The 25583-nt window shown below is 43.4% G+C and overlaps 1 protein-coding gene across 1 annotated transcript in view; it reads right to left on the bottom strand.

Annotated features, from left to right (window-relative positions):
- The window catches only part of ST8SIA1 (ST8 alpha-N-acetyl-neuraminide alpha-2,8-sialyltransferase 1), a 113352-nt gene that overhangs the window by 1613 nt on the left and 86156 nt on the right, over positions 1 to 25583 (bottom strand). The gene's annotated exons all lie outside the window — the stretch shown is intronic.

Here is a 25583-nt window from a genome sequence, read left to right as displayed (position 1 = left end):
TGTCCAGAGAAGGGCTACAAAGCTGGTGAGGGGTCTGGAGGACAAGTCTTATGAGTAACAACTGAGGGAACTGGGCTTGTTTACCCTGGAGAAGAGGAGGCTGAGGGGAGACCTTATCACTCTCTACAACTACCTGAAAGGAGGTTGTAGAGAGGTGGGGGCTGACCTCTTCTCCCTGGTGACAAGTGATTAGGACGAGAGGAAATGGGTTCAAGCTAAGTCAAACAAGGTTTAGATTAGATATTAGGAAAAAAAAATAAATCACTGAAAGGGTTATTAAACATTGGAATAGGCTGCCCAGGGAGGTGGTGGATTCGCCATCCCTGGAGGTCTTTAAAAAAAGGGTAGATGTGGTACTTGGGGACATGGTTTAGAAGTGGTTTTGTCAGGGTAGGTTAATGGTTGGACTTGATGATCTTAAAGGTCCCTTCCAACCTCAGCAATTCTATGATTCTATTCTATGATTTACATACTGAGTAGGTTTAAAAGCTGGTGGTATTTGTAGCATGCAAGTTAAAGAAGAGACTAGTTGGCAACTATGAGGAGGGCAATGCATATGTACAGATTATTTCTCTAATATGATAGTCTTCTCACCTCTTGATATAAAAACTACATCAGGTTACAATTTGTTAAATTGCCAATAGCTATTTGCTGATGTCTTTATCCCTGATGTTAGACTTATCTACTACTCCAAACCCAGTATCCTGTCAAGACTATGTAACAACCTCTCCTTGCCATATACTTCTGGATATGCCAAGATGAATGAGACATCTGGCAGGAAATCCTACGCCATTCACACACACCAAAACCTGCGCTGATATTTGACCTGTCCCAAGGTGTGACACTAAACAAATCACATTTCAGTAAAATATTAAAGTATCCCAAATTTGCATCTTTTGATGTAACTGATACGGAGGTCCGCCAGAGACCGGGGCAAAATCCAATACCTAAATCACAAGCTTGCAAAGTAACAGTAATGCTTGCTGTTCTGGGGTGTTGACCGCATTGGAGGGTACCTTTGCAGAAGAAAGTCACTATGAATTACTCTCGATAATCTGCTTGCTTTCCAGAGTCCACATAATCTTCAGAGCACCAGTAAGTCCTCTCCGCCTTCACCACGGGACAGGATCTAGGGACTCCAGCACGCAGGCAAAGTTTACTGCATTGAAAGCTGTTTCTGCACAAGCCTCACGTGCACTCCTTTCATGGCAGCTGGGTTGCTCTCCCGCACGCGATCCCTACTTTTTTCTCAGCTTCCAAGTGCCCATTCTTGCCCTTTTTGCCGCCTCCTCTCTCTCTGTTTCCTGCAGCTAAAGCAAATGTGTCACGACTGATTTCATAGTCACGCAGCAGAGGAGTCAGAGCAAAAAACTTGAGACCGCAGCACTGGATATTTTTCCTTTCTCTGGTGCAGGCAGAGACAGCGATAAGAATACCTTTTTTTAATGGGTTATGAAGAGATCAGTTTTGTGTATAGACCTCTCCGAAACTACAGCAAGAATCACACACGTAGCAAGATACACAGGTTTAAGTATGATGCCAGATGACCTCAAGAAGCACCAGGTAACATTTCAGCTGAAACAATTGCCAACAAAAAAATATAGCTTCAGCAGCATTGAAATGTCTTATGAACATGTGCCAGGTTTTTTGAAGTCTCTGTTTTGGCAGAAAACTTGAAATATTCCTAATAAGTTGAAAGGCTTCGTTGACATTTTCAACGTGCAATATTTGGTCTCCTGGTTTGCTACAAGTTTCTTTCAAAATTTTCTATAATAAAGCTGCTTTGAAGCAAACCCCCTGAAATCTGCCTGGGTCTTCACTACTGTTTTGCTCTGCAGATCTGCTCCTACTGCACGGTGCTGTTTGCTAATGTAGACAAAGCCACTGTCTTCCAAGCAAGAAATCAATTCAACCTGAACATACAAAACAAAACAATAAAAATAATTTCATAACTTATTGCATTTGACATTCTTTTCTTTAGAAGTAGGCAAGACAGCTGAATATAGTAGGCCAGCCAAGACCAAGGTGCCCTGGCAGAAATTCATTGTCTGTCTGTCCCGTCTCATATGGGCCCTCTCACTTCACTACTGTCAGACCTTTAATGTATTAAAGTGTTCCCCAAAATGGGCTTTACCATCCTCTCTTCCTAAGGAGTAGCAGGACAACCTGTCAGATTATCATGTATAGAAGTTGGGTCCATCCTGTCAAACTTGTTCCATTTCCATCAGGACACAGTCACTGAGGATAACAAAAAACAAACAAACAAACAAAATCCCTAGCTTAATACTTCCACTATTCACCTAGGTGCTCAGAGCCTTGGTACCCAAACCCTGTTCTAATAACCCTCAATGCTTTTGAAAAGTAGAATAAGACCTGCAGCAGGCTTTTGGACTTAATCACCTTCCCCATAATTTGGAACATCCACTGGGAGGTGGGAGATGTGGGTTCAGACTTCTTTTCACAGTAAGGGCAACTTGAGCACGCAGCTTGACGCGATGGGGTTCCTGCACCTTGGCTGAGGGGAAGGCAGAGACAGGTCCTCTGTCACTCCTGGAAGTTGGTTTCACTACATCCCTTCCCATTTACAACTAGTTAACAAACTTCACTTCAGGTGGCAAATAGATGTGGTTGTTCTAAAACTGCATTTTTCAGCAAATTTACCATTCACAGAAAAGCATCGTGTAGCTTTAAGACGAATGCATTAAAATTGCTCAGACACAGTCACAGAGGGCCAGGGACTGTCTTTGAATATTCCTTTGCTATCATTGCCACAACTCATTTATATTTCTTCTAGATGAACCTTCCCAAATGCCTTAAAGGTAAGGAGAAGTGAATGGTGCTGCCATGAGAGCAGTGCACGGGAGGGACTTCCCTCAGACAGGACAGCTTTTGTCATGCTATTGCAAACTGTCCTTCAGGAACATCGTCATCTCCTGGAAACCCATGCCTCGTTCAAACGATCTGGATGGCAGTGTCAGTAGGCACCAAGCCCAGTTCAACAGATGGACATTATACAGGTGGCCAGGAGCCCATGAAAAAACATAAAACATGGTGATTACGGCTGGTCTGGTGTCATAACACAGCCAAAAAAGCTGCTGCCCATCTTGCGCTCCTCACGAGGGGAGATACTAGGAGCAACTGAAATTTTCTGTTCCCCGTTTGTAAAAGTAGGAGCCCTGTGCAGCTTTGTGACATTTCACAGGCTGGTTAGAGGCTAAGAAATCTGGGGACAAAGGCTGTGCATCAGCAAGTTTCTAGGAATGGTACTAGAAGCTCAAGTGTATTTTCCTTTAACTCCCAACCCAAACAGGGAGTCCTGCAGCCAACCCCATTCCAGCAGTGGCTTTGAGGCTACCATACCGCATCCATCCCAGCAGACGGAGAGAAGGCTACTCCATGCCTGACTGAGAGACCAGATCTTTTCCTCTGCAGCTGACCAGCTCTGTAGTGCACATGTGAGCACGACAATATGTTTTTTTCCTGCTTGTCCTGGCATGGGACGACATCAGCCTGGTGCAGTCCTCGCATCCACGTGGGCACAAGCACCTTCCCTCATGCCGATCCTCACCCAGTCTTCTTTGAATGAGGAGCCCCCGGTTCCTGGCTAGTGCTTGCCCCTACCTGACATGCTTTGAACATTCGGTACTCTCAGTGGCACAGCCCAGAAGCTGTGTAGCTCCTCCCCACTCACCAGGCTTCAAAAAAACTGCATCAAATGATCCAGCCCCTCCTGCAAGAGTGCATCTCGGGTGACATTATCTCCCCAGCTCAGCTTTGTGCAAGAAACTGCTTTCAGGGTCATCCTCTGACCTTCTGCAAACTCACACAAATGCATGGCGGCTTGCCAGCATTTAGATAAAATCGGATCTGGAGTCTCCCGAGCCCCGAGGAGCACCTGAAGACTAGGCGAGCTGCTCAGTGATTTGCAGTCATGCATCCCAGCAGCTTCACGGCAGCCCGGAGAGGCACCGATGACCGTGAACGCTGGTGAAAGCGGATCACGGCGCATTCCGCACGGGCGCTTTGCTTCTGCTACTTTCATTAAGGGACAGCGAGCAAATAAAATCAGCAGCAACACATTTTTGCTGTCAGGTCCATGCGACAGATCAATTTAAAAAGCACAGCTTTCAACAGACACGCATAGGCACAGCTGCACACATATCAGAGAAATCATTTCCTTGATACCAGCTGTAGGGTTCCCCCAAATGCTCTGCTCTGCTTTTCCAGAGAGAACGATGCATCCAAGAGAAAACGGCCACAGTACATTGTCATGACAGTACAACCAGAGGCTTAAGAGCATTTAGTGTTTCGCTTTTTGGTTTTAATCTGGTTTTAATGTTCTTCTTGATGTTCTTTAGCAGATATTCAGGGACAGGACTGCTCTCTGGTACTAAGAGATGAATTCCTGTAACCACAAAGAACGTGCTGCAGTGACATTGAGCTAACCCGCTTGCAGATAATAATGGCAGCATTTCCTCGCATCTTGGTCTCTTTTTGATCTCCCCAGAGAGTCACTATCTCATGCCTGTGACAATATCCCAGTTATTTACTGTGTTGGCATCTGCAAAGTCACAAGTTCAGCATTCTGGATTAATCACAAGTTGACTTATAAAAAAAAAAAAAAAATAAGTAATGAGGAACAGCTTGGATGCCAAAGAACTAGTATATTATTTTAAAATTCAGAAAAATAGAGCTCAAGGGAATAGAGCAGAAGGCACAAAAAGACTTATGTATTTGTCCCAATGGCAAAGGATAACCTTACAAGAATTATTTAGATAATTTGATGTCAGCATTAGCCAAGAATGATTTAGCAATTCACTGCAGCTGTTGGAATACGCTTACAGCTGGGGTCACACCAAGTCAGCTTGCAGCCACACATCTGAACCTCCACTGCAGTGACAGAGGAGTTTTACTGCACTAATTTCTCAGAGTGCTTTTATGCTTTCAAACAGTGCTGCTCTCCTTAATGCCCTGTGCTCTCGTTCATATCATGCACTTCTTTATTATCTGCCCCTTTGGGGCTTGTGTAGCCAATGTTGCTAAAACACAGACTGTGTCTGAATTAACAGCGTGCTAATTTCCGTGTGCTCATTCTCCACACAGGCACTTTTAGGATGCATTAGGTGCAAGGCAGGCTACTCTAATTGTCGACACAGGGAGCCAGAAACGAGCACTGGAAGGACCATAAATTGACCCTCTTTCTTGTTTTATCCCAGCTTCCCCAACTATGCAAGCCACCGTTTACTTAGCCTAAGGATAGCCACCTGAACTAAGATTCAATTATAATCCCATTAAAGTCAATGGCAAAACTAACTCTGATCTCACTAGAAGTATGTTTGCAGCTTCAGATAAAAAAACAAACAAACAAAACAAAACAAAACCAACCAAACAAAAAACCACAAAAACCAAAACCAGGTCCACAATGCACTTCAGAGTGATTAGAAAAGGTATGAAGTGACACGATCAAGTAAAATTACAGATGCCAAACATTCTCCATCAATGCAGGAGGCTTTTACTCCTGTAGTAGATCCCCAGTGCTTTGTCTAATCATATTTCAACCAGGTTCAGCTGGAGGGTTTCTCCCCTGTTTTCACTGCAGGTCCTTCCACAGGCACTGTGGTCACCCAGTGGCATGGACATGGTGATGCTATTCCCATCTTTTCCGTTCCTTTTGCCTTCCTCCCTCCCTCACCTGACTGCCCTTTATGGACCCAAAGACAGCAAATCTTCCACTCAGACTCTCAGCAGAGATGCTCCCTCCTCTCAGGGTACGACTGCCTCCAAAACTCACTCCAGCTGGTCCCTTAGGCACAGCCTGCAGCCTGCTGAGACCCCACACTGCCTCCTCTTTCTTATGAACAGGAGCTTTCAGCCTCTAAGAACCTGTCCGTTCCTCTCGTCTCTGGTCCCAAAGATGAAAGACAAACAAATTAGCCTGATTCTCCTTTTTATACACCTTTTCAATGGCGTTTTCCAGGTCGGGGATTCTGGTTACTCCCACCATCAGCTCCAAAGACCCAAAAGCAAGGAAACACACTCTTTTCACAGTGACTGCAGACTACATCTTTCTCCACCAGCCTGTTTCTTAATGGCAGGCTGTCCTTAGCACATGACCTTCAGAACAATTTGATGCACTCAAAGTCCAGTTAGATATTGCAGAAGGAGGCTCTAATCCCCATGAAGAGGCAGGCTCCCCTTCTGACTGAATTCAGTATTTATTACGGGTTTTTTTAAACCTCCACCCATTACTGCTCTTGCACTGTCACCCTGGGAATACTATATATAGTGCCAAGGGAAAGCTGACTCTCTGTTTTTCAATGGAAAACAGAGCTATCCTATACACCAAAGCAATGAAACATTAAAATCAGTGTTCACTGGTATTTTGGGACTGTGTGTGATCCTTATTCTGCCAACTCAAATTAGAATGTGCTTTTAATAGCTACTCTTTCCAAAACCAGCACAGCTAAACATCAATCCTTTCTGTTATCTGACAGCTTGAATCTTCGCTTTCAAAAGAGGAGCTGTTCATCTTAGTTTGAGCCTTTGAAGATTGTGGCTGCTAAAGTCACACACAAGTGGAAATAATGTAAAAGGATAGGCAGAGCAGCATGGCTGTACACTACTTGTATTGTCAAAATGCAATTGCTGCCTAGTATTTCTAAATCTTCTGAATGCTTCACAGCTCTTACAGCTGAAAGTCTGGAGGACAAGAAAATAAGAGAACCAATGAAAGCAGCTAGAAAAAAAGTTACAGGACTAAGCCTGATATCTTTAGCATTTAATTTCACCAGACTGCATGCCAGAGCCAGCCTGTAAGAAGAAATGTAACCAGATCACACATTTTCTCAGGTTTTAATGGGAAGAAGAACCGCAACAAAGCCCAGATGTAGTCTTCACGAGATTTACTTTTGATGAACGCGGGTTCCCTAGGACAGTGTGTCTTAGGGCTGTGTCTTTGGGGCAGCAACCAAACCGGAACAGAACAGTGCAGTACCTCCTGTGCTTCTAGATCTTTTACCCAACTATTGTCCAGACACAAGTCTATCACTGCCCCCAATAGCACTGCAGCAAGCAGAAAGCTAATATCATGCTCTCCTGTCTGTTCACGCTTGCCTTCTATGCTTTGTAACCCAAATATAAAACACACCACATGTTTACAGCCATGAAAGACCTATTTATAGCAGAGAACACTTTCTGACTGGTATACTTGACTGCTTGCTAAGTCTTTTGAGTTTTCTCTTTAAGCTCATGACCTCCTTAGCATATTAATAATTTGCAAGTGTCAGTGAAGGTGACATTCAACTATATCCTCTCTCCACCCTCTCAGAGCTTTTTTCCAAAGAGAACTGGACACAGAGAGAAAACAGCAACGTTTGAATTAAATGTGCGTTCTTTTTAAAGACACTCTGTGCTACAAAAGTGTAGACTGAAATGATCTAAAACAGCAGGTGCTTTGATGGGCATTATGACAACAACTGTAACTAGGGTAGCATCTTTTTTAAACTATAGTACATTTATCACTGGTGATTCTCTGAGGTCATCGCAGATCCCTATTAAACAACATTGTAAACTAAAAGCTTGATAATTAAAACAGTTGTTCAGAGCTCGTAGGAATATGTGGTGGATTTACAATATTTTAAATGGGGTAAAATCAATTCACACAACTCTAAAACGTGAAAAAGAAGATCTCTGTATTTCCTCTATTAGCTGCTCCCCCTGGACAACCTCACCTGTTCTGGCATCCCTAGGACAATTGCAACTAAACAATGAATTAGTGGCCACCTGAGTAGAAGCAGAAGAGGTGATAAATTGCTCTGGAGCTGTTAGATTAGCAGAAGCCAAACGTGAGGCTAAAAAGATGGAAAAAGAGAGACAAAAACCAAGGTTCCTCAAGTGAGGAAATATACACTACCGATCTCTCAGCACTCATGGGCGAGTCCAGTCCTGCCAATACGCTCACATCCGTCTTGTATCTGTACCATAAATTCTCTAAGAATTACCTCAGTTTCAGTCTGCTGAGTCTCCCCACAGGCAGAGGGACCGTCCTCAGTTTCTTCCACAGTGAACGCAGATGCAAGTAATTCATACTGCCTCTCTGTGTCTTCTCTGACTTCTTTTATACCCGGTCAGCAATTGACCATACATGCATTTTGGCAGGTGGGGAGTGGGTGGGTTTCACTCTTTTTTTGGCCTGTGATGTTGCTGGAAGGAGGATGTAGCATTAGGTTTTTATTCCTCTAGTTAATTCTTTTTAGAGCTTTTTCTGCCTGCCACATAGATAAAATATTTAATCAGCCAGAGCTTATAATAAATTCCATTTCCTTTGGAAACAACTTCAGCTTTCGGTAGGATGTTTCCCTGTCTCCATTAATCTCCCTTTTCTTTGCCCTTTAGTGATGTCAACTTCCTTTTACCTTTTCTTAAGGCTTGATAGATGGTCCTAGCACTGTGTTTCCAGTATGGTACCCTTAGGAGAGTCCACTATTTTGAGTGAATCACCCAGATATATTTTCCGAGCTGTATGGTGATTAATGCTAAGAATTCTGCTAAAATCTTTTCAACACTATTAAACTGCTAAGGTTTCTCCTCAACTGTAAGTACAGCCTGTACTCAGTTTAAATTACTATATCTAGAACACTCTTGATCAAAAAAACCCCAAAACAGTACGGATAGCTGAAACATGCTGCAGCTTGTGCTCATCTCTTCAACTGTTTTGATACCTGTGAAAGTGCTGGAGTTCCTTCACCTTTTTTCCCCTTGTTAACTTCATTCAAGGGAGATACAGTGTAAAAGGAGTAAAAACAAAACTCTTTTCTTTTAAGGTAGCAGGAAATAAGTGCTATTTGCTAGGACTAAGGTAATACTTTTTGAAAGGCAATGCATGTGACCGAGTATGGCTCGGTACACCCTCAATGGCTGTACTGGCTGAGGAAAGTGGAGCAAAACATTCAACTCACTATTTCTGTTCATTTCCAAATGCCAGAGGAGGGTCAGTGGCATTGATACTATATTATTTAGGAGCAGTTTTGTAACTGTAGTTGGTGTTCTTCCCGTGGCACGCATCTAGAGGTGCTACACCTCTTGTTTTATATAATGCATCATAATTCAGATGTGGTCCCACCTTCTCACATTCTGAAATACCAGGCAAGAAAACCCTTCTCTGTTTTGTTCCCTATCTCTGGGCAGTCAATAACGACAAACTGTCAAAGCAGGATAGAGCTTCACTCCAGAAAACATCATTGGCAGGATATTCACCTGGGCAATGCAGTCTCGAATTTCATCAATGAGTGAAAAAGGTGTCTGTATTGGGTTTGCATGGGAAGGTCTTGGGAGTGGGGGAAGTACAGGGGTGGCTTCTGTGAGAAGCTGCTAGAAGCTTCCCCTATGTCCAACAGAGCCAATGCCAGCCAGCTCCAAGATGGACCTGCCACTGGCCAAGGCTGAGCCCATCAGTGATGGTGATAGTGTCTCTGGAATAACATAGTTAAGACGGGGAGAAAAAAACTGCAGGCACAACAGCAGTTGGGAGAAAGAGTGACAATATATGAGAGAAACAACTCTGCAGACACCAAGGTTAGTGAAGAAGGAGGGGGAGGAGGTGCTCCAGGCACCAGAGCAGAGATGGCCCTGCAGTCCATGGTGAAGACTATGGTGAGGCAGGCTGTCCCCCTGCAGCCTGTGGAGATTAACGGTGGTGCAGATATCCACCTGCAGCACATGGCCGACCCCACGATGGAGCAGGTTTGCTGGCAGGACTTGTGACCCCATGGGGGACCCATGCCAGAGCAGTCCGTTCCTGAAGGACTGCACGCTGTGGAAAGGACCCATGCTAGAGCAGCTCATAAAGAACTGCAGCCCATGGGAAGGACTCAGTGAAGGACCGTCTCCTGTGGGAAGGACCCCATGCTGGAGCAGGGGAAGAGTGTGAGGAGGAAGGAGAGGCAGAGACAGAGTATGAAGCACTGAATACAACCCCCATTCCCTGTCCCCCTGTGTCGCTGCAGGGGAGGAGGTAGAGAATTTGGGACTGAAGTTGAGCCCCAGAAGAAGAGAGGTGTCAGGGGGAAGGAGTTTTAGGATTTAGGTTTTATTTCTCATTATCCTACTCTGATGTGATTGGTAATTAAACCGAAAGTAATTTCCCCAAGTCAAGTCTGTTTTTCCCATGACAGTAATTGGTGGGTGATCTCCCTGTCCTTATCTCAACCGACGAGCCTTTCGATGTATTTTCTCTCCCCTGTCCAGCTGAGGAGGGCAGTGATAGAGCGGCTTTGGTGGGCACCTGGTGTCCAGCCAGGGTCAACCCACGACAGGGTCTTTCAATCCCTCCTATTAAAGCTAATTTTACTGGACATAAAACACTCATTAAATCAGAGAGGAAAACAATAAAAGAGTGACCATCTAAACTGGTGGTGGAGTCAACCGACATTCAGGCCCTCCCTGTTTAGTCAGACAGACTGAAACAGTATCAGCAGATGACACTGATGACACCATCCCAGCATTCCCCTTGCTGATGGTTAGGACTGCCTCCTACTAGATGAGAAACAGAGGCTAAAGTCTCCTCAAACAGAATGGAACTTGGACCTACCACAGCTTCAGTGACTGAGGAGACTACCACCTCTCACACAAAGTATGACACGTGCCTTGGGCAGTTTCCTGAACCAAGTTCTATGTTGTTCAGCTGAAACTATTCAGCCTGATTTTGTGAATTGCTCAGGGACAACCTAAACTATATTATCTGGAAGTTTTAGTCAGCAAAACTCCCTACGTCTAGCCCTAGCTTCCTTTCTTTTTATTTGACTTGGGTCTTTGTACCAATTCCCTTCATGAAGGTACCAAAACTTAACCACAACAGGAGTTAGATTGAGACGACCCACTGATATTACATGGGTTGCAGAGGCAATGGTAAGCACCTTCCCAATAAGTGCTGTATGTGAAACTATGGACAAACTTTAAACTCCTGGTTTGGTACTTCTTTGGGCTACCTTTTCTCTCTGAAACACAAAGAACATCAGGTTTTACAGATGTTCACATTCAAATGACTAAGGAATGCAAGTTGCCATCTCCTACAGAATCAAGATTTCTTTCAGATTCAGGCAGCACAAAAAATAAGCTCCTTTTCTTTAATGTTCGGAGTAATTAATACTGAACTACAGTAGAAATTCTATCAAAGGACTTGTGATAATCACATTAATACTAAATAACTTCCAAATACTTTATGTGATTACAATAAACACCAAAGATGTGAACACAGATTAAGCCATTATTTTAAAGTATTACTGAATAATCAAAGAGGAACAAAAGCTATCCATTAGTGGCTTGTCTCCCTGAAGCAACAGTAACACATTACCAGTAAAAAACCTTTAGATTTGGATGTAACAACCAGGCCAAAGGGTATTTTGGAGTGAGAAGGAAGGTATGGTCTCCAGGCTACAGCACAACTCAAAGACAGGAAAACAGAATACCTTAAGGACATCCATTTGATAAGGCCAAATTGTAGGTTTGAAAGTAGCTGTAAATGTCAAAGCTGTCAGCAGCTCTGAAGAACCTGAGGTTGGCCGTGAATCACAGGGGGACAAACAACAGTCACGGCCGTAAACTCCCACTTGAGGAAGCGGTTACACTCCCAGAAGGTTTCCAAATGCCGGGAGGATCATTCAGTGATCGGTTGCTTTGGCTGCTAGACCTTTACGTCCCTAGCAGCTCAGTACACATATTCCCAAAGCAGCTATCAAACGGTAAGAGCGGTGAAATTCAGCCTTTTGTTTCACAGACAGGGGCCAGAATAGTTTGTACGGTGATGTGCAACACCCGGAAGCTATTGCTGAGATTTTTATCCAGAGGCTTTACCCAGATAATGATTTGGAAAACAAATACATTTTTTAGCAAGCAACATAGTTTTATCTGAATTTGTCTCCAGGCCAAAATTTCCCTTCCTTAATCTGCTACTCTAATAAGCCACAGTGCTGCTTTGCCTTACCAAGCTGGAGTCAAGAACCTTACATGCTGCAGCAGATCTAGCACTTTGCTTGTAATACCAAGTCCTCTTCAGACTGGTCTTGCTTGCTATAAAAATCAGGCCATTTCTTCTGTCTCCTCCCACATCTGCTTTTTTTATATTAAGACAAACAAGCTGAGGAATGTTGCATTTTAAAGGATTCCTCTATTTTTAATATGCCTTGAAATGGAGTAAAACTATGATCATTAAGGTCCTGTCTTGATGCTTGAAACCAGCACAGTTCCCCTGATATCAACAGATTTACACTAACTTTCATCAAATGAATATATAGGTCAGTCTTTATGATATCATATGCCAGATATTTAAAGTTTCAGAAACCACCAGTACACTGCATTATTCAAGAAGCACACTGTGAACACCCAACTAAAGACAATGGTATTATCTGGATGCACAAGGCGATGGAGATGATTCATCCAGCATAATCATTTGCATTCCTGAACTTTGGATGCTTAATGTACCGGGAGAAATGAGGGATGGCAGCAACTGTGCTGGAGCATGAAGTGAGAAAAAAAAAAAACAAACTTAGCACCCTGCTCTGGCAGAAAAGTCCCGTGTGTTCTGTTCCAGCAGCCGTACCCAGTTTCATTTCCAGCTTCATGGACCTAGGAGAGTGGAGTCAAAAGCATAAAAAATTTGCACGAGGCCATACTAGCGTGCCTAATGAATTTCCTTTCAGAAAGCCAGTTGGCAAGAATAGTTCAGCCAATACGCGCCAGCTAGTTGTCTGGTTTATTCTTCTCAATGCCATTCTCTGCGGTCCCAAGTGCTGGAGTTCTAGGTACACGCAGGGCAGATGCATGACCTAGTTCAGCTACAGCACGCCAACCTCCAGGTCTCCTGGGATAGCCCAACAGCGATATCTTTTTCAGCACAATCTGACTTCAATTGTTCATGATCAACTCATTTGTATGTAGCACCACGTACAGATTTCCCCAACAGACAAGGAAACAAAGGCGCAGGCACAAAGGACCGGAGGGATCACCTGGGTTTACAGTGGCTGGGTCAGGGACACGCTGCAGACGTTCCGGCAGAGCTGAGACGCCAGAAGGGAACCCAAGGAGGAATGGAGAAGAGGCAGAGCAAAGAGCCTGTTGGAAATCCTGCAGCGTCAGCACTGTAAGAGATGCTGATTTCAGAAAGCTCTTTAGGAGCTTACAGCAGCCCTGAAATGCTTCCTAATGTCCTGGAACTAACGTAAAACCTGTAATAAAGAATCAAATGCTACAACTGTCAGACGTTCAAAAGAAAGCAGAAGAAAACAGGGACATCACCAGTGGCCTCTTGCCTCTAAACTATGACAATATTTGCTATAACAAAAGCTCAGAGATGATCTTAAAAAGCCATCTCTGGCTTGTACTGCAAAATCTATGAGCAGACCCACAGTTCACACCAGTGACACAGAGAAAAAATTTCTTGCTCAGCCCAGATGCAGAGATCAGTTTACTCCCAACACTTACTTTAAACTATTTCTCCTTTCCAGCTCAGGAAGCCCAAGCTCCAGCTCTCAAACCCCACCCAACACAGTTCCAAACTCAGTGATCTCAGTTTGTAAGACTGGATGGTTCAGACCTGCACAAATTGAGACATACAAAGCCAAATGTACAGGTAACTGAGTGCAGCCACCCCATTTTCAGTGTCTAAGCCTTGTTCTAAAAATTCTCCTACCCAAGCGAACACTAAGAACTTGTGCAAGTATCTGTTTTCAGGACGACAGTTTTGTACAGCCATACCTTATAACTGCTGGGGGGACAGTGCTGTAGTAGCGCTGAGAAATTTATTGTCCCTGTTAAATTAAAAAGGACCTCAAAGCCAGCAGAAGTGCTGGAGTCCTGATTGCTCCCATAGCTCAATGATGTCAGCTCACCCTTTGGCTCTGGTCCAGGTGCTCCAACTAGCTCTCTCCAAGGCAAATATGCTCCAGGGACTCAATCAACGTCCTCATAAGCCAGGCTGTGCTGCTCGGCTTTGAAGCCATGGATCAGCCACTAGCCCCCTCTGTTTACTGGTGTAGCTGTGTCTCCAGTGCACATCAGGTAAGAGAAGTGCACTGGGGCAGGGCAAGAGAGATGAGGAACAAGCCACATTTTGCCACTGTCACAAGCTGTCCGTGGGACTACAACTGGGAGCCCAGGCCAGCACAGGGAGGCTGCCAGTGGACCTGTCTTGAGGCTGTGTAGCTTTACTAGCTGGGAACAACCAACGCGGGTCTCAGTGATGTCCGTACAAGTCAGTTTGGGATCTTACAAGGGAATTGAAAGCAAAGACCTGAACACTTTGCTGCTGCAAGTCCCCACGCTGGTAAAAGGTTTGTGATCACACACGGGTACAGCACGCACACGGGCTTACTGAGCTGAGCCCGCCAAGGGCAGTGTTTTGCTTTCCTGATGGGTTCCTGAAACTGGGAGTAAACTTCATGCTCCAGATATCGCCTGCAGGGAAAAAAAAATAAACAGGGCAAGGCCACCAAAGGCTGGGGAAGGGCAGAGTACTGGTCTTGCTCAGGCTGTACCAAGTTGTTATGTCAGGGAGGAAGGACAGCAAGTAAGTGCCTCCCTTTGAAGGATCACAGTAATGTATTCCCCACTCTAGCAGGAGGGGACAGAGTATTGCATAATACCCTTTACAGCACAATCTGTGCACTGTCAACAGTTTTTTTTACTTTATTTTTACATTTATGCTGAGTATATTGCTATATGCTTTCACATGCTTTCAACTTCCACAAGCGTACAATCTTGCACTTAAAATATCCTGCTTGTCATCTTCCCAAATTTCATTTCCTTTGGGAAAGTTCCTGCAAGACTCAAGCAGCCGCATTCTAATTTGCTGCCCTGAATCATGAAAAAAACCTCAACTTTCTTCCACAGCAACATTCTGAAACTTCACAGCATGATATATTTTCTGATATAAATGTGATAGATTAGCAGCCCATACCCTCCACATAGAAACCTCATTTAAAAAAAAAAAATCTTTGTCATGTTTGAAAACCGATGACGATGAAGAATAATATTCTAGGATCACAATACTCAAACTCACAATTTAAAAAGTTATGTTACCAGTTTTACGTTTCTAAATATACAATGCTCTTTTAAATAAAGCTCCCATGTAACTTAAAAAGAATTAATTTGTATTAGAAAGCTCCTATTTATATTTCTTGAGCATTCACAGCTAAATCGTAACTTACCAAGAAATCTAGTACATAAGACTAGCTTATTACAAGCATAAGGGAAGAAGTTATTTTCTCATTTTCGTTCCACAAATCCTCAGATTTCAGTCGCATAAAACTTTTAAGCATCTGCACTGCTATTTGTGTGTTTGATGGAAGATTAGTGGCTGCTGTTAGTGAAGTACATATTACCTAAGAAATCAAAGCTAAAGAGAGAATTTTGCTAAGGGTTTTTCAGCCAGTATACTAGGAAAATTCTCCCTATGTCCCACGTGCCAGGAATTGGCTACATAAATAAAATAAATAAGGTAAATAAAAGCTGTATAATCTATTATTCCATCTCCCTCTATTCTCAGAGTCACTTGCAACTACTGTAATTTTTTCATTGCTACTGAAATAAAACACGTAGGTTCAAATTCTACTTTTAATTCATTCTGGGCAAATTTTTCCCTCGTAAGAACCACATTATTCTCTGCCCTGTTAAATTGCACTAGACATACTGACAGCTTGATTTTCTCCATCCTGCTTTATCTTCCAGAAGAACCATTTGGTTCTCTCTCAGCAGAATGACAGCTTTTGGCAGGTTTCCGTTTCCTCTTCCAACAAACCAGCTATTGTGGAAAAATGATGAAACAGAGATGAAAAATTCCAGCGGATCAGCTTTAACCTACCAAACTGCTCCATGTATCTTGAAAATCACTGTGCTTTCACTATTTACTCTTTCAAATTAGAAACTAAAAAAGCATCACTGCTAGAGAGAAAAAAAAAAAAAAAAGGAGGCAGGGAGTAGAAATTAAGTATTAGGGTGGCACATCTCTCATTTAACTCATTCTGTAGGAGTTCTTGCCTGTAATACATTCCAGACCAGATGGCAGAAAATGGCCATGAAAAACTGATTAAAACAAACTTTCTCAAAAAGAGAGTGACCAAACTTAGGATGAAAGTGGTTTGTGCCATTTGCTATGTTATCCAAATAAAACAGTCTAAAACAGAAACTAATCCAAATCATTCAGCTTTTCCCTAAAAGCTACACATGATAAAGAAACTCAGTCTTTAAGTTTGAATGTGTCTAACTTAGCTGGGAAGATTCATGTGGGAAGGAATACTATTCCTTTCCTTTTACAGACAAGTGCATTCACTGCTGTAAAATGTAAAGACAAAAATCCAAAGAGGACTTATTGGCCTAAAAATAAAAGTTTTACCCAAAAAGCATGTACAGAAATCATAATTAATTATTTTTGTAAGTATAGCTACTCTCTTTAAGAAACTAAGAAAGTAACTTTTAACTTCTTTTTCTTCCTGTTAGTTTTGAGAAGCCAAGAAACACAGGAAATAAGCTGACTTTTCTTATGTCTTACACATCATCAGCTCAGTTTCCTAGTAAGGATTGCGCCCACCTCCCATTTGGTTGTTTCTGGACAATGGATCTGAACTCAGCTGAAATCTGTTATACTTCTTACAGAGTACCAGAAGAAGATAAAAACAAGATTGCCAACATTTCTTAAATCACTCTCCATGTGCTGGAGATTGCAGGATGCTTTCCTCAATGGATTTTTCAATTTCCTACACTGATGAAGCAGTGAAAGAATCTAATGGGCGAAGACGGGAGACGTGATCTGAAAGACAGGATTAAACACATATGAATGCCACCTGCACTTGGTACTAAATCTGGATGGGTTCAGCAAGGCAGAGAAAAAACTGGGAGGACCACTTGAGTGGCAAATACAAAAGAAACAATTAATCATGAACTTTGTGTTTAGAGGTACGAAAAGGGATTTTCTTTCTTGACAGAACCACTTATTTCCAGCACATACTTCCGCTAACATTCTTTCCCCTCATGTTAGTCTGTAGGATTTTTCTGCCTAGACCTTTGGTTATCTTGATCCGCATAAAATATTATTTCCTCTTTCTACTCCAATCTACTACTTTCAGCTGCAACCTCTTTTTTTTCCAGCGTTGCAGGAACAATTGTATAAATCTTTCTATGCTGCCTGTGCTCCTCTCTCCCTTAACGTACATCCATCTGGTTCTTATATACTCCTTCACTAAATACTTCAACATCCAGTTTTATAAAGGCTTTTTCTTCTTTAAAGTTTGTCTAAAGAAAAGGTACTGCAGGGTTTAATTTCTTTTTAAAAATGTTTTTTAGTTCCTAGACAAATTGGAGGGGGGAAATAGGAAAGGTAAGGGTACGTGGAAGGAGACTGTCTGCTTCTTTAAGGCAATCTGGTCAAGGACCTCTCCAATAAACAAATACATTTTTGTATTTTTTTTAAAGGGATGGTAAGCAAAGGAGAAATCCATAAACAAGAACATACAGGGACACAAACCTGACCAACAAACGATAAGGGACAGAACCAAACCTGGTCAGTCACACTAACCAATGAAGGTGTGAAGGAGTGTGAGAACATTTACTCCAGCAAGGCTGTCTGATCAAGGAAGTCCTAAATTGGGATGATAAGAAAAGGAGGAGACAAAAAAAAACCCCCAAACATACAGAGACACAGACCTGACAGAACAAACATGGAAATAATGACAAGAAACAAAGCTCGCCACTCACACTTATTGATGGGCTATCAAGAAACTGCAGGTGCTACTACCAGGAAGACCAACCTTGGGCTATGCAACTGGAAACCAGAGGAGGTCCCAGACACCAGCCTAGGAGGGATGAGGGGCACAGGTATAACTACTGAAATTGATGGAAGGATGGATGAAAGGACATGCAGGGGAAGGGGAGCAGGCTGGAGCAAAGTGGGGGTAGACAGAAAAGGCTATAAAAGGGGCTGTTCAGGTGTAAAACGCTTTTAAATTACACTTGTCTGGCTGAACCTGTGCCTTACCACTGTTGTCTGTCCTACCTTCTTATTAAATCTCTTCCTAACTGTCTCTGCGTAATCTCACTCTCCATCCCATACGTGTGCATGCTGCAAGGAACAGGCGCCAGTTTTTTGGGCAACCAGTGTGATTGCACTGGAGGCCAGCAGCTGGAGTCAGACCAGGGCTGCAGGTACCCCTGGGTCCACGCTGCCAGCTGGGAGGTCTCTGCCTCCAGCCACTGGGGCAGCAGCGGTGTACTTCCCGAAAATCAGCAACTGGGAGGACTAGGACATGTGAGGCAACAGTAGCTGGAGTGGGACTGTGGATCACAGCCCATGTGCCTGGTGCTGGCTGCTAGGGGGGGCCAGTGCCTGTATCTTCCCCAAACCTGGGGAGGGGCAAGCCGGACGAGCTGGTAGTGTGAGGCTCTGGTTGAACTTGCAACTGGGAAAGCAGCAAGCACGTCCCTCAGCCTGGGCAGAGACCCTGGGACCCCTGGTCCTCAGGGCACCAGGCCAGGCTCCCAGTGGCTGGGCAGGAGGGTCCTGGCCAGGGCGGCGGAAGAAGGCGGCAGGTTCTCGCCCTTTAACAGGAAAAATATTTTTCCTGACTTGGAAAGAAAAGAATACAATGTTTCATTTTAAGCTTTTATTTTTACTTAAGCCAATAGAAAATGCTCTGTTTGGATTCATTACCCTGAATGTCATGCTTACTTACAGATGCATCTTCAATACATCCCAGAGAGGGATCTTAACACCCTCGGCAATAAAAAAAATCATTTCCTGATTTGACTTCTCCTGACTGCCACCCTTTTTTGTGTTTACACTTGGACATTTTCTTTTATGTTTGCTTCTGGACTTTCAGTTTCATTGCAGACCATTTAGAAAATGTCAAAATGAACTAACTTTTTAATTGAATATACTACTACTGTCTTGAGAAGAACTTGTAAACCATTTTTGTGCCTTCCAAAATGCAGTGAATTGTATTTTTCAATGAATAAATTATTCTTCTGGAAAATGTACCCCAGAGTTACCCAGAAGTCGCAGCCCCACCACCATGGCATGGGAGCTGTTTGCAATAAAAGAAATAAGTTATGGATCCCAAACCTACTTCCTATGCTGTGAAGGGCGATAACAATCCAGGTTCTGGAAATCCTTTCAAGACAGCTACCTTCAAAATTATGCTCATGATATACTAATGTTTTGTAACCACAAGTATCAGAAAGACATACATTCCCTGATGAATGATGAACACAGCTTTAGAGCTCGGATCAAAAATCAAACACTCATCTTTTGTCCTTGCCCACCCACCCTCTCCAAATTGTAAACATTATATTAAAAGATAACACAAAGAGAAAAAAAAAAATGTGGCTTAAACTCCAAGGACACTGGGCACGGACAGCCCCAGAAGAGCATTGGACTAAGAAAATCAGAGCAAGAAGGAGCCAAGATTGGTCAGTGATTAGGACACAGCTGTCCTACTCCATGCACAGACACACCAGGAGGAAAGCACGCTCTGAAACACAACACTGCTGCCCTAAATAACAGATGCTGTGATAGCCAGGGACAAGCCGCTCAGCATGCACATGGTGGCGGCTGGCGAAGAAAGGTAATAAGGAGGAAGGGCAGCAAAGCATGCTCAGATACTTGAGAGGTAACAGGCTTCCCTGCAGACTCTTGCAGTTCTCTGAGAACCAGAGGAAGAAACTGTGCAAACTTAAAACATCTTTAAAAGTGGATTTTGCTGGGTTAAGGCTGTCACTGGTGCAAATTATATGCACTTTTCTGATGGAGAAGAGGTTATAAACAGGGAACGTTAGTGAGCGAGCACCCCTTGTAGCCCTCGAATCGCTGATCCCAGATGCAAGCTCACCCATGCTGGCTGTATGGCGGGGAATGGTCCTCCTAAGTACGTTGTATCTTCAACATGACTAAGCAAAAAAGCACTGTATACAAACCATGCCTCATCAGCTCAATGAGATACATAGAAAGTGATAATGAGACCAAGGGAAAAAGGCCAGAAGCACACATTAAAGTGCATGTAGAAACAAACAGCTCAGAGATGGTGAAACACGGAAAACGCCTGTCATGCTCTAGAAACAGGTGCCATGGAAGAAAAGAAGACAACTTCTTTCAAACAAAAGGGTCTGATCCCACTCCCAGAGAGCCCAAAAAGTAATTCCTGTTGCCTTCAGCATACTGGAACACACTGCATAAATCAAAGGTGGTAAGAATTGTCTGGAAACCGAAGCTGTCATCACTCGATGAAAGTGGACTTATTATCCAGCTGCATCATTGTCACACCAAGAAATTCACTGGAATGAAGTTATCTAAACGTAACAAAGATTAATTCAATATCACTCTGACATATATCCCAGGCGAATGTACTTCTGAGATGATATATATCAGCTTAGCTTGAGAGATTGCATTTATCCTTGTAAATTTGGGGGATGATGGATCGGTTTATTATACACCAGCAGTGCACCCTGACCATGTTATAAGAAGTAATCTGCTTGCCAGCAAAGAATAATGCCTTATCTAATGCCAGGATCTTACACCAATCGTGCTGGTTAGACAACAAAATTATTGAAAACGACAAAAAGTCTGCCAGTGCAAACACTGACCCTATCCAAATCCCTGTGCTGTGCCTAAAGTGCTGAGGCTGCACCTCCTATTGAAAGATGTCAGGCATTTGACGTAGATACACCGCCCCGATCCGGGACTCGGGAAGTGTGCTGTGGGACAGGAACAATGGACCAAACACTCGCTGCCTGAGCAACGCTGCTGATGTCATGTCTGACTTCAGTGGAGTCGCTCCAGGATTTTTCTCAATTAGGGCACAATTAGTCCAGCAGCAGCATTTGGAAAAATGCACGCTGGTCAGGGGAAGGAGCAAAGGAAGAGAAGAGAAATCTCTGGGACCTTATCCAAGCCTTTCGGAGTCAACAACGGTCCGTCAGCCTCGCTGGACTCTGCACAAGAAATGAGCCACAACCCCTGAAGGATGGCCACTTAAAAAAAACTCCTTTGCCTTGAACTACTTACACACATAAATAAATATCGAAAGGACACTTGCAGATACGCCTATCATGCAGACAAGGACAGGAATGATGAAAACAAACCATTTCACCGGGATCGCAGTGAAAACACTGCAGCTGCAATCATGAATAAAAACAAAGCCCCATCAGCACAGCCTGAAAGCCTGCTTGTACAGCACAAGTGCAGGTGGTCAAAGATCAGGCATAATAGCATCATACCGGTTTTTAACTCCCCAAGGCAATGTCTTGCCCAGCAGATGGCCCATCCTCTTGCTTTTTCATTGTTAACACCTCGCTTGATCTGTTTAACACACTGTCCTCACTCTGAAAAAAAAAAAAAAAAAAAAATTGCACTGTGCAAAATTATCTCTACCTTGGAGCACTTTGAGCGTGTAACGAAATGAGGCAGCTCCACAGACTAACACCAGCTAGCAGATGCAGACCATTTAAATGGTCTTTGTTGCAAAGCTGGGGTTGTAGTATAATGAGATAAGCAAAAGGCAGAGACAAAAAAGATGCAAAGGTTACATAGACCACCTAGGAACAGGCTGAGGTCAGAGGCACAGGAGAGACGCTTTGAGAGATGCAGCGTAGAAGCAGAGTGAGCCAATTCCCAATAAAACTTCAAAAAGCAATGATGTGGAAATAATTTTTTTAAAACTAGCAATGTGCAAACCACAAGGGAGTCACAGGTTGGGTTCCATTTATGAGAAGGTGAGAAAAACAAAGGTGACCTAAAACGACACAGGTTTATATGTAAATCTAAACACCTTTCAAAAATCTCTCCACTGCCTTCTCCGGGCTATGGTTCATGCCCAAGGGCTCCAAACGCGGCAGGGCTTCTCTGAACCTTTTCATGCTTTGCTAACATCTGTTAGAAAAATCTTTTCTCTCTCTCCTAGCACTGCTGAACATTAATCTAGACCCTGGAGGCCACCACTGCCCCTACAAACTACATGCTGACCCAACACTGAACAGTTAGCTCCGTCATCCAGCCACCCCCAATTTCATTAAGCAGAATCATAGTGCCAGTCAGCTGTTAGCTTAAGAAAAAGATATGCTGGTGCCTACAATTCTATAAACATTGTTCATGATGAACTATGACATTTCTCCCCCTTTTTTTTCTAGTTTTGTCACTGTTACCACGCTCAATAAGCAGTGTCTGAAATGGTTAGTATAGTGTGTCCCCAACAGAGGCTCTGCAACGAAAAGGTTACAGTTTAGGAAGGAAAACAAAGCAGACTTAAAGAAGCTGCCAAAACACCAAAAAATATAGAAGCGGCTTATCTCATACAGCTATAACTAAAGCCTCACAGAATATGAGGCACAACAGGTATTTTTATACTCTTTTACTGACCCAGCAAAACCAAAAGCCAAAGCAGTGGCTACACAAAGGAATGAAACCCTCCAAAATATTGCAACTAGAAAGACATGTGAAAAAAAATTATTTTTAGGAGACTTTGCAAAGAGCTCTTCATTCCAGAGTTTCTCCAACAGCTTAAGTGACATGACAGCCTGACAGGTTTACCCCAGCTGGGGATCCGCTGTTCTGCGTGCACGTGTCTGCACGTGTCCAGTAATAATGTGGCTTAATGATTACAAATGGGGACCTGGCCCAGCCTGTGTTGTTACACACTCTCCACTCCCATTAATCTCTTTGAAATGGTTGGGGGCACAGCAGGGAAGAGAACAGACAGACGAGGAGGAAGGAAATACATGGCCTGTTATAGGATGTGCTGAGATCCTCAGAGAAGGGGCCCACAAGGAAGAGAAGCCAAAAGAAATACACACAGGGAACAAACCTTCTCAAGGAAGGGAAGTGTATTTTAAACACTGCACAATATGTGGAAAAGGAAAGGGGTAACCAGGCAAATTCCTCCAGGAAGCTACTTGAAAAGAGAAGGAGGTTCCGAGTAATTGACAGGTCATCACCAAGGACAAGGCAAGCGAATGGCAAACCAAAGGAGAAGCAGAGCTGATGGGCTCGTTGCATTGTTTTTAAATACCGATTTAAAGGGCAGAAACAAAGAAGAAAAGAAAAAAAAAAAATCAGACTGCATCCAACTGCTTCTGATGTGAAATGAATGGGACCCACCTGCAATTTTTAATTCATTTTGTCACCCACAGAGAGCTGCTGTTCAGTGAAACCAGGTGGTTCCTGCTAACAGCAGAGTCTAGCAAGGAGTAAAAACATCCATCAGAGCTGTTCCTGAGGATCCTGGAAGTCCCTTTGCCACGTCTGTGAGAGAAGCCTTACCTGCAAGTGCAGAGAGTCGTCTGCCTGACCTGCCTCTCCCACGCCAGAGGGAAACCAAGCAAACCAAAAACTAGAGAAAGAGAGAATTTGCCTCCTGGTCGGTACTGTGGAGCTTTTCTGAACATGGCTTTAACTGCATAGTAACAATTAATCACCCCTTTGATCTAGCCACTATTTCTCTGTATCACAAAACCTCCCAATACCTTCCTCATCACTGACTGTGAGGGCTTTTCCTCATCAAAGGCCAGGCAGGCCAAGGATGTTAGGCTGATGAGAAGACATCTTTGCAAATTATTTCATAGCTAGGCTGATGAGGGCTGACTGATTTTTGGTGGTTTGTTAGAGGTTTCAGGTTTTGATGAGCAAATGACCATGAGTCTGCAAGGGCTGCTCCCATTTCCCGTTTCAAACCTACAAACAACTTTCTCCAGCGTTTCAGGGTAACCAGTGGGCTTATGCCACATGTAGTGCTGAAACTCACACCTGCATCCACTTTCTAACAAGTGAGAGGCTCGTGGAGGTTTAAGATTCTGGAATAGCCATTTTCAACCACTGCAGGGGAGAGCTCTGGGAAAGAAAAAGCAAACCTAACTATTACCTCAAATGCCTAATTCTGCAGGACTTGAATTTCTAAATACATAAATACTCTGATTTTATGTCTCACATTTCGTTCAGTTGCAAGTGGGAGCTGCAATCATGACAGCAAAAGCATCTATTTTGCTTATAGGAACACTAGCAAAGTAATAATCATAATGAGACAGTTCAGTAACATGCTCCCTACCCCACAAACCTCTCCAGAGAAACCTTGTCAACTGACTTACAGCACAAAGTAAAATCTCATAATGCTTCTTGATAAATTATTTTGTAGCAAGTACTTACTCTACACCACATTTCTCGTCACCTCCCTCCCTCTTTCTGCTATATCTGCCTTTCCTCCTCATCTCCCAATAGCATTTCATGTTCTCTCAGAGACATTGAGATTCTGGAGCTTGTCCAGATAAGGATAACAAAGCTGGTGAGGGATCTGGAGCACAAATCTTATGAGGAGCAGCTGAGGGAACTGGGCTTGTTTAGTCTGTAGAAAAGGAGGCTGAGGGGAGACCTTATTGCTCTCTACAGCTACCTGAAAGGAGGTTGTAGAGAGGTGGGGGTTGGTCTCTTCTCCCAAGTAACAGGCAGTAGGACAAGAGGAAACAGCCTCAAGTTGCTCAAGGGGAGATTTAGATTGGATATTAGGAAAAATTTCTTCACCGAAAGGGTTATCAAACATTGGAACAGGCTGCCCAGGCAATTGGTGGAATCACCATCCCTGGAGGTATTTAATAGACAGGTTGACGTGGTGCTTAGGGACACAGTTTAGTGGTGGTTTTGGCAGTGTTAAATTGATGGTTGGACTCAATGATCGTAAGGATCCCTTCCAACCTACACAATTCTATGTCACCATGAGCCCATTTCCCGGTGCTTCCACTTCCTCTTCCTATCCCTGTTGTTCATTTATCCTTTCACATACTCCACAGTACAGTAACACACAGGTGGTTTCTTACCACAAAAATAATACGTAGCAACATACACAGCATTTGCATCAACTGATTGCGTTGACTGCCTTGAAACAAGGCCTCCAAAGACAACAAGGCCCTGCCTTACTAGCTGTGGTCCCAAGGGTATTTTTGCCTTTGCTTCCCAGGAAGCCATGCCCAACTGAACCAAAATCTAACGTTGTAACTGAACAGTGAGGAAATAAGCTTTAATCATCTTTGTGATTTCAAAAAACAGCTTTCACTCTCAGCTTTCTTGAGCACATATTTATAGAAATTCTTTCATTTAATTTGTACTGAGATAAAGGAAAAGTGAGGGCAGAACAACATGGAAAGGCCAAGTAGTTTTACCACTTTCACCTTCATCATTGAACCATTGCTCAAAATACTTCTTTCCTGGGGGTAGATCTGCCGCCAGAAGCAAGGCAGACACACCGTCCCTTTCTTTGTGACTCTGCTAAATGTGCCAGACATATTACGCTTGCCTGGGGCTGGGGGAAGAAAGGGCTGCTTGGAACAGAGAAAGAAATAATCAAGGACCTCTACTCCTCTTTCAGTCCTGAAGCTCTCTGAATCATGTATTTGTCTCAGCTTATCAGTGCAACAACAACAACAAAAAGTTTGGGGTTTTTTTTCATTTTTGTGAAGAGAACATTTTTGGTTTTCTGGGGAGAAAACCCTTAATATTGAAAACAGTTGTCTCCTATGCATTTTTAGCTAGCATGGCACTGTGTCATTCAGGGATCAGCTTCCCA

This window comes from Charadrius vociferus, unplaced genomic scaffold (genome assembly GCF_000708025.1).
Source record: "Charadrius vociferus isolate BGI_N301 unplaced genomic scaffold, ASM70802v2 scaffold90, whole genome shotgun sequence".
NCBI lineage: Eukaryota > Metazoa > Chordata > Aves > Charadriiformes > Charadriidae > Charadrius > Charadrius vociferus.
Note: the sequence above shows the minus strand (reverse complement) of the source record. Positions and strands in the feature narration are given on the sequence as shown.